Below are 12,865 nucleotides of genomic sequence, written 5' to 3'. Positions count from 1 at the left end.
AGATCAGTGGCGGGGTTGGGGGTTGCTGCACATAGAGAAACTATCCCAGTCTGGCTCAAACAGCACACTGTTTAGTTTGCATGAGAGCCTAGAATGCTTTTCAGACACTGGACAACAGTCAGCATAGGATGGGGCTCCCCGAGAGAAGGGCAGCCAACAAAGTGAGCCCCATAGTTGCCCTGTCTGCTTCCAGGAGCGTTTCTGCGGGACTGCAGGACAGGGAAGGATAACCTTAGCAGAAGCTGGCAGCCCTCCTGAGTTGAGGTGACAGAGTTGAAAATTCAGGAGTTCCAAATGGCTAGAATTCATGGGGTAGAATATCTAAGGGATAAAGTTGTATGAAGAAAGAGTTTCAGAGATCTGCAGAAAGTCTCCCTGGAGTCTTCGGTGAGAACTGATGAGTGCATGTGTATAATGGAACAACCAAGGCTGAGAGAATCCCCAGAGACCAAACAGGGCCAGGAACGTCACATGTTTCTATTAGCCAGAGTGCAACAGCTTTGCAATATGCCAGGCTTCAAGCAGACTCCTCAGAAGGGCATTTCTTCAGTAGTGGAGACAAATTAGCCATAGACTAGGGCTGTCTTGACCCACCTAATAAAGCTTAGAAGCAAGCTTCTGAAGCAGGGGTTGTCAAACATTTTCTGTGAAGGGCCAGATAGTAAATATTTTAGGCTCTATGGGCCATATGGTTTCTGTCTCAGTGACTTAAGTCTCCTGTTTTTATACAAAAGTAGCCACACATAAATGAATAAATGAGTGAATGGAGCTAGTGACTATAATCCATTAAAACTTCATTTACAAAAACAGAAAGTGGGCTGGATTTTGCATGCAGAATATAGTTGGCTGATCCCTGTTCTAAAGCATTAAAATCGTCTCTGAATAATTTGACAGCATCCCAGAACAAAGCCTCTCAAAATTTAAAGGAATTGAAAACCAACAGCAAACAGCAGAAAATTCATAATGTCTAACATCCAATCAAAACTGATAAGGCATACAAAGAAACAGAGAACTACCGTCCATAATAATGAGAAAAACCAATCAATGAAACAGACCCCAAAATGAAAAAGATGATCAGATTAGTAGACAAGGACATCAAGACAGCTGATATAAGTATAGACCATGTTCAAGAATATAGGGGAAAATTGAGCATGATAAGGAGAGACAGGGATGATATCAACAAGATTCAAGGCAAAATTTTAGAGATGAAAAGTATAATATCTTCAGTGAAAAATACATTGGTGGAATTCACTGCAGAGTAGGTAGCGCAGAAGAAAAGATCACTGAACCTGATGACACAGCAATAGAAACTGTCCAGAATGAAACACAGAGAGAAAAGGCAAAATAAAGCTTTTGGAGTATCAGTGCACTGTGGTAAGGCATCAAATGACCTCATATTCGTGGAACTGGAGTGATAGAAGAAGGGAGAAAAGAAAAAATATTTGAAGAAATAAGTGAAAGTTGCCCAGTTTTGTCTGACTCTTACGACCCCATGGACTATACAGTCCATGGGATTCTCCAGGCCAGAATACTGGAGTGGGTAACCTTTCCCTTCTCCAGGGGATCTTCCCAACCCAGGGATCGAACCCAGGTCTCCTGCATTGCAGGCGGATTCTGTACCAGCTGAGCCACCAGGGAAGCCCTTGAAGAAATAAAGGCCAGAATTTTTAAAAAGTTTGATGAAAATGATAAGTCCATAGATGCAACTGATAAATCCATAGATGTAAATAAATCAATGAACAGCAAATGTAGGAAACACAGAAAACTACGTCAAAGCACACCGTTATCAAATTACGGGAAAGCAGTGATAAAGAGAAAAATCTCAAGTCAGAGAAAAAGACACATTGTACACAGAGAAACAGATATAAAAACAAAAGCAGATGTCTCAGAAACAATGAAAGCCAGAAGACAGTGGAGTGGTATCTTTAAAGTATTGAAAGAGAATAACCGTTGACCTAGAGTTCTATATCTAGTGAAATGGATTTCGGAAACAAAGGTAAACCAAAGGTATTTTTTCAAACATACCAAGAGTGACAGAATTCATCACTAGCAGACAACTACCAAGTGAAATGGTAAAGTAAGTCCTTTAAGCAGAAAATAAAATGATACCAGATGGATATGTGAATTTATATAAGGAATATGTGAGTAAATATAAAAGATTCTTTCTTATTTAAAAACTCTTTGAAAAATGATATTTAACATGTAAAAAAATGATGTATTGTGGGGTTTACAGCACATGTAGCAGAAAAATATGTGACAAAAATAGCAGTAAGGTGGGGTGGGGAAGATGTAAGTATACTTTTGTAAGTTTCTTTTATTTGGTGTGAAGTGATAAAATATTCGCTTGAAGATAGATTGTGATGTTAAAGATTTATATTGTAACTCTAGAGTTGTGGTTCCAGGGTTGCCTATCCTGGGGATATTTGTCACAATGGAGGGAGGTGTTCTTGGCATCCAGCGAGTAGAGGTTAGGGATACCGCTAAATATTTCACCAGGATGACCAGGACAGCATCCTGTGACAAACCGTTATCTAACCTCAAATCCTAATAGTGTCAGAGTTGAGAAACCCTGTTCTAGAGTACTCACCAAAGACAGTAAACAAAGAGAGAAAACTAGGAAGCCAACAAAGGAGAGGAACGTGGGATCAAAAAAAGTGATCAATCAAAAAGAAGACCAGACTAGTAGGAAAAGAGAACAAAGACTAGAGGGGCAAATAGACAATAAATAGCAAGCTAACAGACTGAAAACCCAATCGTGTCAAAAACCAGATTACATCAAAGGGTCTCGACATCTCAGTTAAAGGCAGAGATGGTCAGATTGGGTATTAACAAAGCAAGACCCAACTATACGCTGTTCACAAAAACAACCTGAAACATAAAGACAAAGACGAAAGTATATAAAAAGGGAAACCATGTTAATTCTAATAAAAAGACACTAGAGTGGCTTTATTACTATCAGATAAAGTAAATCTCAGAGCAAAGAATATTATCAGGGACAAAAAGGTTCACTTCACAATGGTAAAGGGGTCAATTCACCCAAAGGTGAATTATAATAATAAGTATTTATGCATTTAATGGCAGAGCTTCCAAACACATGAAGCAAAAACAGATAGAATTGAAAGTAGAAATAGACGTAACTATAGTTACAGCTGGGGGCATCAATACTCTATTACTAATGCATACAATATGTAGACAGATAATTAGTAAGGGTATAGAAGACTTTAATAATAATGGAGAAAGAGTGAATGATTTTCCCCTAAAGAATCGCTTCTCAGCCTTTTGGCTAAGATCAAGTGTAGTATCTGTTCTTATCAGATTTCCCCCTGAAGATCAAACATAAGACAAGAATGTGTGCACTTACCACTTCTATTAAGCATTGTATTGGAGGTCCTAGCCCGTGCAATGAAATAAGAAACAAAAAGGCATATCAACTGGAAAGGAAAAAGTAACACCAAATTTAGTCACAGAGAAAACAATAATCTATGTAAGAGATTGTAAGGAATTTGCAAAAAAAGAAAGCTACCAGAACCAATAAGTGTGTCTAGTTGATGCATACAACAATACGGAGAGGTTTAAAAGCTATTATGCCTGGTTAAAATCAGACAAGAAGAGAACATATTGTCAGCCTCCATTTTCATAAAATTCTAGAAAATTAAAACCAAAGGAGAGTGACAGAAACCAGATCAATTGCTCCCTACGGATGGAGACGGAAGGAGGGAAAGGGATTACAAAAAAGATGTGAGGGGATAGAAATGTTTGTTTTCTTGATTGTGTTGATGGGTTTCAGGCATCTTTGTCAAAACTCATCAGATTGAGCATTTTAAATATGTGCATATTATTGTGCAGTGATCATATCTCAATAAAGTTGGAGAAGATGCTAAAAGAAGAGGAAGGGGAAAGAAGAAGGGGAGGAGAGAGGAGGTGGGGGGGTGGGTAGAAGGAGGTAGAGATGGAGAAGAAACATGAAGAAGAGGAAGAGGAGGAAGGGAGGCTGCCGGCCACCTAGAGCTAGGACGGGCAACATCCCAAGGGCTCCGTCCACGCTGCCGCTCACAGCGCTGCTTTCTCAGAACTCAGGCTGTCTCCCTGTGTAGCTGCTCAGGATCAGTGCTCCTAACGTCCTTGCTCACATCTGCAGGAAGGAGAAACACACTCCCCAGAGTTTCCTCTTAAGACAGAAAACACTTGTCCAGCAAAGTACTCCTTATATCTCTTTGGCCAGAACGGTGCTACATGCCTTTTCCCGAACCTTTGATTGAAGAGGGGGTTTGCATGTCGAGAATTAATCCCAGAGTTTGCTGCAGTGATCTTACTCAGGTATTTTTCTCCTCACCATGAAAGACAGTTCTTTTTCCTTCTGTCTGTCTCCTCCTTCCTCTTCTTCACCTTGTTTTTCTTCTTCCTCTTGTTTTTCTTCTTCCTCTTCTTCTCCTTCCACTTCTCCCCTCCCCACCTCCCACCTCCTCCTCCTTCTTTCTATTCCTCCTCCTCCTCCCCTTCTCCTCCCCTTCCCCTTCTTAATAAAGACATGTCATAGGTCACATTAATTCACAGACTTAAAATAGTATTTAGATATATTTATGAAAGATGAAGCTGTAAGTGGGGACAAGAGATGGGTTTGCTCTGTTACTAAGGTGACATTCACTGAGGACCACCTACATGCCCTGGGGTCTCTTGGATGGGCAGGGACCAGAGACATAGCGCTGCTCCTAGACCCTCACCTCCAAGTCCCTCTGACTTTTACTGTACAGCAAATCCATACTCCATCCAGCTCTATGATGGTACGGTGTATGATTTGATTTCAAGAGGCAAAACGGGAAGGCTGCCTCTGGGGCTATTTCTCATAAATGCATAGATATTAATATTTTACAGGTTAAAAACAGTGCCAAATTTTCTAATTGACATGGTCCTAGATAATAAAGCAGATAAATTAAAATTTAACAACATTTTTTTTTGGGGGGGGGCATGTGATTCACTATAGCTATTTCTGGACTGAATGGAAAAAAACCCTTGCACATAGGGTATTTTTCATTTGTTCTGAATTGGCCCTTGTTCAAGAAGCACTGCTCACCACAGTGGCCTATAGGGCAGGAATTTGCTGACCAACTGGAGAGTTCACCCCAGTTTTCAGGGAACTGTCTAACCTACTTGAAAGAACTCTTTGGAAAGTCCATTTACATGTTAATGCTCTAATTACAAAGATGTTTTATCTGCTCATTCAATGAGGGGAAACCATACTTAACTCTACTTAGAATCTTTTGTTAACACTTGGTAAGTGTTGGAAGGAGTGAAACTTTCCCCAGGATGAATCTGGAGATAAGCGACTCAGTTTGCAGTGGGTCCCATTTTGGATAGTTTGCAACACTCTTAACACTCTTCTTCCCCAGCTGACTGAGTGACTTTGTGTCCACAGGTGCCGGGCTAAAGATGTTCTGAGTCTGTGCTTGCCCTGGGCCACTGGGGTGACCAGACCCTACAGAGCCCCACTCATACACCTCCTGGAGCCTTCACTTTCCTGCATGTGGCTCCTGGCCCGGTGCACTTTCAGTCCCAACTGCTAGCCTCTGCCATAAGCTCTCCTCTGCCTGTTGAATCTGCAACCACGACGTGGAAGCTAGAGGTACCTGGGAATTTACATCTCCTTGAAGAGCAGCCCTTAACCAATGACAGACAGATGCAAGGTGTATAAATACCCCGGCTCCCTTGTGTGGTCATGGATCAACGCTGAGGTGTGCTCTAGACCAGGTGTGATCATCTCCAAAGACCTGGAGATCCGATGCAGAGACTCTGTGCCAGGGTTGAGGCTCTGCATTTCTGACAAGTTCCTTGGTGACTGGTGATGCTGCTGGTCCTCCATGCTTGGAGTCTCACCTGTCTACGCTGTTTCCAGAACCACCCACCCCCTGCCCAGGACTGACTGAAGTTTCCTTCTCAGGGACTTTGGTTGCCTTGCTTGGCTTAGTCATCTTCAAGGTTTCCCTATTCACTATTGATTTTCCCTGGGAATACTTCCTAATAAATCACTTTCACATGAATCCCTGTCTAACGATCTGCTTCTGGGGATCCTACCCTAAGGCAATAGAAAATAAGCACATTGGCAGGTGGAGGATGCTAGTTAAGATGCTCTGTGACAGAGAGTCTATTCAGATCGCAGGCATACCACAAAACTCTCAAGCCTCCTGACTTTTGCTTATGCTGGTCCATAAAGCTGGAATTATTGCTTCCACTTCTCTGCACATTCCTCGTTTTTCAAGACTTTAAAGCCAACCGTGCATAAGTGTGTGCTAAGTCACGTCAGTCGTGTCCGATTCTTCGTGACCCTATGGACTGTAGCTCACCAGGCTCCTCTGTTCATGGGGATTCTCCAGGCAAGAATACTGGAGTGGGTTGCCATGTCCTCCTCCAGGGGATCTTCCCCACCCAGGGATTGAACTGGTGTCTCTTCTGTCTCCTACATTGGCAGGTGGGTTCTTTATCACTAGCACCAACTGGAAAGCCCAAAGACAACTTAACCATGAAGCTATTTTTGATCTCTAGAGTCCGAATCAGCCCTTCCTCCCCTTGCGTCTTCCCATTTTGTTGCTCATGCCTTGGTTTCCTCCTCCAAACAATGGGTTTATTGATACTTGCCCTTATTGCTCTCACAGAATGGTTGCAACAAACAAATGAGGGGATAGATGTGAGATTCCTCACCAAGCTGAAAAGGTCTGTGTGAGTGCCAGCTGCAGTGATGATGACTATTATGTGGGGAAAAACACAGCACCTGTTCCGTATGCAGCCTTTTTCTAAAATAGTTTTTGTTTTGGGGATCTATATATGAAAATTTAGATTTATAGCACTGGTAAGTAGAGAACATATTTTTTATGTACAAACTTAAGCCTTAAAGTTTCCAGATTGCGGCACAAATCTGTTACTTGGGAGCTCCCGCTGCTAACTTCTAATACCGTGTTCTCAACCTATTACATTCTGCAAAACCAAGACCAAGGTCAAAGGAGGCCAGGTTCTAGGGTAGGATATGGGGTGAAGTCCAGCTTCTGGGATGTCTCAGTGGGGTTCCTGAGGACCATCAGCTTTCTCCCCATCCACACACCAAGCTGCAAAGCTGATCACAGTAGGCTGAGCAGAGAACTTTGGGGAAAGACAAAAAGCTACTGCTTGCCACTTCTTCGGGAATGATGGTAGCGCCCAGGCAGAAATATCTGGAGCTCAGCAGGATGCGTGAAGACCGGACTGAGCAAGAGAGGCGGGAGGGGGGAAGACGGGTGTGGGAGCGAGCCAAGTCGGGTTCCGGGCTCGACAAATCATTATTCAGCCAGCTTGCCTGCGTTGTGACATATTATTTACTAAAATGGAAAGGAAATTTAAAAGATGAGATGTCAGCCTCATCCTCAACCTTCCTGAGCATAGGCAGTTGGCACAAAGCAGCCTCTGCACGGGATAAAAAACCCCAGATGATGGGGATGTGGAGGAGGAAAACTCAGAGAGCCTGTTTAGAATCATAGAGATGCAGGTATAAGTGTAGCTTTGACACCTAGCCTCTGCGTGACTTTGGGACACTTCTCTACCTTCTCTAGACCTCAGTGTTCTAACTGTAGAATGGGGATAATCATATAGGAAAGAGTCACTTTCAGGATTAAGTAGAGTATGGATGGAAAAGCACTGTGCTGAAAACTTCATAAGATTATGACTATGATTACCAGCTATGATCATGATGGTGGTTGGGTTGATGTCTTACAGTAGTTAAACTTTTTTCCAATCCACTACAGTAAAAGGTTACTGGTCTTCAGCTTTTTTTTTTTTTTTTTTTCAAACGTTAAGAAATGAACCCTGTCCTCAAGGTTTGCAGGCTGTCAGAGTAGACAGATTTATAATCCAATCATTAAAAGATATTATTTTCCGTCAGAGAACACCTGTAATCATCTTTACTGTACAGAAGGGGGAACTGAAGATCAGAAAATTAAATGACTTGCCCAAGGTCATGCAGCTAGGAGGAAGGAGGGTCATAGCTCTAGCTCAACTGTCTGACCCTACACTACACCTCGAGGATGGCTGCCCTCACCTCACTTCTGGGACACAGGGCGGACTTGGAGATCAATGGCCTGGAATAGATGAGGGATTGGAGGAAGACAACTGATATGTATCCTGCCAAAACCTTATTGGATAGCATAACAAATCACAAATGATGGCAATGGTATAGGTATTTAAATACCTACTATAATCCATGAGATGAAGCAATATTTTGGAGAGGAGGAAGCTGCCCTGATCTCATTTGGGGCACTGGGGTGTGGTACCCTGCCTGGGACTCTCAGCTGCCCAATATCAGGCACCTAAGGAGAGAAAGCACAGTCCAGGTTGTCACCTACCCACACACATTTTTAGCCACACTGCTTTCCTTGGGCAGGGATGTCCTCCCTGAGGATGAAAGGAGAGACTCCTGCACTTGTGGCCAGGCTTCCCGGGTGGGGCGGGGTGGGGGTGGGGTCCTGGCACTGCTGCTTACCTGCTGGGGGAGTTTGGGCAGTCACTGGATTCTTCTAAGCCTCGGTTTCCTCCTTTGTAAAAATGTGGCACTTACACATGCCCTACCTCACCCCTCAAAGAGCACACCTGCCATGTGCCAGGTATCTTGCTGGGCACTTTACATATTTCAAAGGGATTAGGAAGCAATGAGGCACAGGATGGATGTTCCCGGAAAGTTACAAGCAGCGCTAGCAGCTCATTTTATCGTTTCTTTTCCATAATTCCTTCCTCATCCTTATTTTACAAATGGGGAAACTGCTACTTGGAGAAGGTTAAATAATGAAATCGAGGTCACAGAGCTATTGAGAGTTAGACCTCAGATACAAATCCTGACTTTAAGTCTGTGCTCTTTCCACTAGGCTATGCCACTTGCTTAAAATCACATGAGATGATGACGATGATTATCACTGATGGAAGAAGAATGTCATTGTTATCCACAGCAAGAGATGCTCCAGTTCTTTCCATCCATGGAGAAGGGTAAAAATATATGGTGAGGCCCACAGGACGTCCCTGGAGCTATCTGCCAGGGCCTCCCCAAAGCCCAGGCAGGAGGGGGAGCTGGCTGAAGGGTATAAATAGAATTGCAAATGGCCCCTCTCGGTGGAAACAATGGGCCCATGTCAGAAGCAATAAGCTCCAAGTGCGAAGAGGCCCTCACTGCCCTGGGTCGTGGCCCCATTCATCCCGCTTATGTGATTAGGAAACACCATCGCCCTTTGTGGCAGCGCCTGAGGTCACAAACAACTTCAGTGATAAGAGTGCTCCTTCGGGCTGGAGATGGCAAGGAACTGAGGCTAAAATCCAGTCCTGGCAGGTGGGAAGTGGTTAGATATAAATATTTTAAGACAACAAATATGATTCAGGAGGCTACTTGGAACACACTGACACCTTCCAGGGCTCCCGGCGGCATGATGCACAGATGGCAGTAGAAATCACCACCTAGGCGTTAGAACACATGCTCTAAGTCACCTGGAGGGAGCTGTCCCCTGCAGGGACGCATGTCCGAGTCCTCCGTAGAAAGCTGGCCGGTGAGGTGGGGAGCGCTGGGGTGATAGGGTGGGGACAAGAGTGAGTAGCAGCCTATCACTTCACCTTTCTGAGCCTCAGTTTCTTTATCTATAACATGGCTGGAGAGTGAAAGTAACAGGGAGCAGGAGACCGACTTGTTTAGCGGCTAAGTCGTGTCTGACTCTTTTGGCGACACCACGGATGGTAGCCCGCCAGGCTCCTCTGTCCATGGGACTTCCCAGGCAAGAATACGGGAGTGGGTTGCCATTTCCTTCTCCAGGGGATCTTCCCGACCCAGGGATCAGACCCATATCTCCTGCTTTGGCAGACGGATTCTTTACCTCCAGGACGTCTGGGAAGCCCCAAGAGACAGACTAGAAGGTCTTAGATTGCCTAGCTCTCTCCCGGCTCTAACCCCGTGGCATTCTGGGAATCTATATCTACCATTTGGATTTGATGTTTTGGTTATTGAGATAATTCAGCCCAATGGTTCCGCGCCTGGCCTCTGGAGCCAGACATCCTGGGTTCAAACATCAGCTCTGCCACCGGAGTTGCCCTGGGCCCTGCACTTTACAGAATGCTTCTCTGGCTCTTTTCCATCTGTGTCCTTCCCTACAGGAGCCAAGAGGATGTGTCCACCTGGAACCTGTGTTTCTCATCCTAGAACACACTCTGGGTCCCTGGAACCAAGGATCTCTCTGCCTGAATGACTCCATGTCAGCTTTCCCAGGACCTAGGAGTCCCTCAGCTATGGGTCCATCCTCCCGAGAGTGGACCACTATTGGTGTACACACCTCCTCCTCCTGAGGGCTGTTTGCAGGGGAAAGTCTAAAACTTGGATGTGTGTGGGCTGGGGTGACCACACGCACAGGTGAACAGTCCCTCAAAGTTTAAGACAGAGCTGAGAATAGGAAGAGAACGAAGATGAGCTGTGGGTCAGGGACAGCTCTTCTGGGGCTAACTCCTGGTCTGGACTCTAAGGCATGTGACAAATCTGAATTCAAATTGGGCTTTACAAAGAGATACCTGTACCCCAGTGTTCACTGTGGCACTGTTTACAACAGCCAGGATATGGGAGCAACCTAAATGTCCATCAACAGATGATGGATAGAGAAGATGTGTACATATACACTGTGGAATATTACTTAGTCATTAAAAGGAATGAAATTGCATCATTTGTAGAGAGGTAGATGGACCTAGAAACTGATACAGAGTGAAATCAGAGAGAAAAACCAATGTATATTAATGCACATATATGGAATCTAGATAAACGGTACAGATGAACCCATCTGCAGGGTAGGAATAGAGATGCAGTCTTAGAGAATGGACCTGTGGACATGGGGTGGGGAAGGGGAAGATGGGAGAGTAGCATGACATATATACACTACCATGTATCAAATAGACAGCTAGTGGGAGGCTGCCATATACCACGGGAGCTCAGCTTGGTGTCCTGTGATGACCTAGAGGGCGGGAGTGGGCTCAAGAGGGAGTGGATATACACATACACATCGCTGATTCACTTTGCTTGACAACAGAAACTAACACAACATATTAAACCAATTATACTCCAATAAAATTTGTAAAAGAATTAAAGATGTTTAAAAAAAATAACAAATTGGGCTTGGCAGTCATTATACGGGTAGATTTGTCAAATAGGATGAGAGAACATATTTATTTAACAATTTGTGGGCTGGATTCTTAACTTTCGAATATTTGACATGTGGTCAGTGGACCTCCATATGCTCTTGCCCTGAGCCCCATACAAGTTAACAGGGAGCCTAGACCCTGGGACCATTGCTTAACATTTCAGTACTAGGTTTTCCCCTCTGTAAAGGAGAAATAATATCAGAACTAACCTCACTGGAAGGACTGAGGCTGAAGCTGAAGCTCCAATACTTTGGCCACCTGATGGGAAGAGCTGACTCATTGGAAAAGACTCTGATGCTGGGAAAGATGGAGGGCAGGAAGAGAAGCAGGTAGCAGAAGATGAGATAGTTAGACAGCAGCATCAACTAGATGGACACGAATTTGAGAAAATTCTGGGCGATAGTGGAGGACAGAGAAGCCTGGTGTGCTGCAGTCCATGGGGTCACAAAGAGTCAGATGCAGCGATTGGACAACAACAAACCTCATAGAAATATTATACAGGCTGATGAGCTGGTACATGGAAATGAGCATTCTGCCCAGAGTATGGTGAGCATTCACTAAAATGTGAGCTGTTGTCATTTTTCTACCATCGGGTATAGGGTCCTGCCCACCATGCTCTGCAGACTTCCTGGTCCCCCGTCAAGGCTTTACTTTGTCATCCCATCCTGCCACCTGCCACAATAACCAGATAACAACTCTGCCTGGCATATTGCTACCTCTAGAGGTCACCTTCAGCCTGGGTGAAAATCCCCCTCCAAGTCCCCCAGCCTGGAAGAACCTCCCCCAACCTCTCCTCAAAGCTCGCATCCCAGGGAACAAAAGACCCATCACCTGCATGGCTCAAGTTAGTGGGGCAAAACTGAAACAGGCATATAAAAGCTTCTTGAAATGTCACCACCCCAGCGAGGGAAAGACGCATGGGGAGCCAAAATGAACAATTCCTCTTCTAAAGAGCAAATAAATAAGCCCGAAATGTAGGTGCCAGCCCTCGGCCATGTCATTAACCATCCTGCTTAGAGACCTGACTGGTGATAACAAAGCAAGTAGGAAGGATTGCTCTTTCAATTTAACTTCGCTATCATTAAAAAGCCTTCTGTAGTTCCTCTGATACGCTTATTTTATTTTTCTGGCATCACGCCAGCCAAAAGCAGGATAAATGATAAGTCTGTTAACGAACACCTCAGTTAATTTTATGGCAGAGAGAGCAGAGGGAATGGGTGGGACCCTTCCCGCATTGTGGGCTCAGAACCACTCTGAGCATCAAACATTTATTAAGGACCAATCATAAAAGCCTCCATGATGGGGTAATGGCTCATTCTAAATCCTTCCTGATAATAAAATGAGCACTGATTGCAAAGACAATATTTAAACGCTATCCACAGTATGTCAAGGAAAGGACAAGGTGGATGAGGCATGAGAAACACTTAGCCAACTTGTTTAATCATCAGGCGCCCTGCTCTTGACAGGTGGGGGGATATTCACTAGGAAATGTGTTATCGAAGGAGGCACCTCCAGACCTAGGTTCAAATCCTGCCACCCCATATCGGCACTGAGTGACTTTGGACTTGATATATAACCTCTCTGAGGCTTTGCTGTCTATTTGCAGGGCAGCAATGGAGACGCAGACATAAGGAACAGACCTGTGGATATAGTGGCGGAAGGAGAGGGTGGAGTGAATTGAGAGAGTAAC

The 12,865-nt window shown here is 44.4% G+C and overlaps 1 protein-coding gene and 1 pseudogene across 3 annotated transcripts in view; one reads left to right on the top strand and one right to left on the bottom strand.

The window, feature by feature from the left end:
• The window catches only part of ASIC2 (acid sensing ion channel subunit 2), a 1,206,795-nt gene that overhangs the window by 169,667 nt on the left and 1,024,263 nt on the right, over window positions 1-12,865 (bottom strand). The gene's annotated exons all lie outside the window — the stretch shown is intronic.
• LOC122695973 lies at window positions 3,264-3,366 on the top strand (annotated as a pseudogene).

The sequence above is a fragment of the Cervus elaphus genome, chromosome 5 (genome assembly GCF_910594005.1).
Source record: "Cervus elaphus chromosome 5, mCerEla1.1, whole genome shotgun sequence".
NCBI classification, from domain to species: domain Eukaryota; kingdom Metazoa; phylum Chordata; class Mammalia; order Artiodactyla; family Cervidae; genus Cervus; species Cervus elaphus.
Note: the sequence above shows the minus strand (reverse complement) of the source record. Positions and strands in the feature narration are given on the sequence as shown.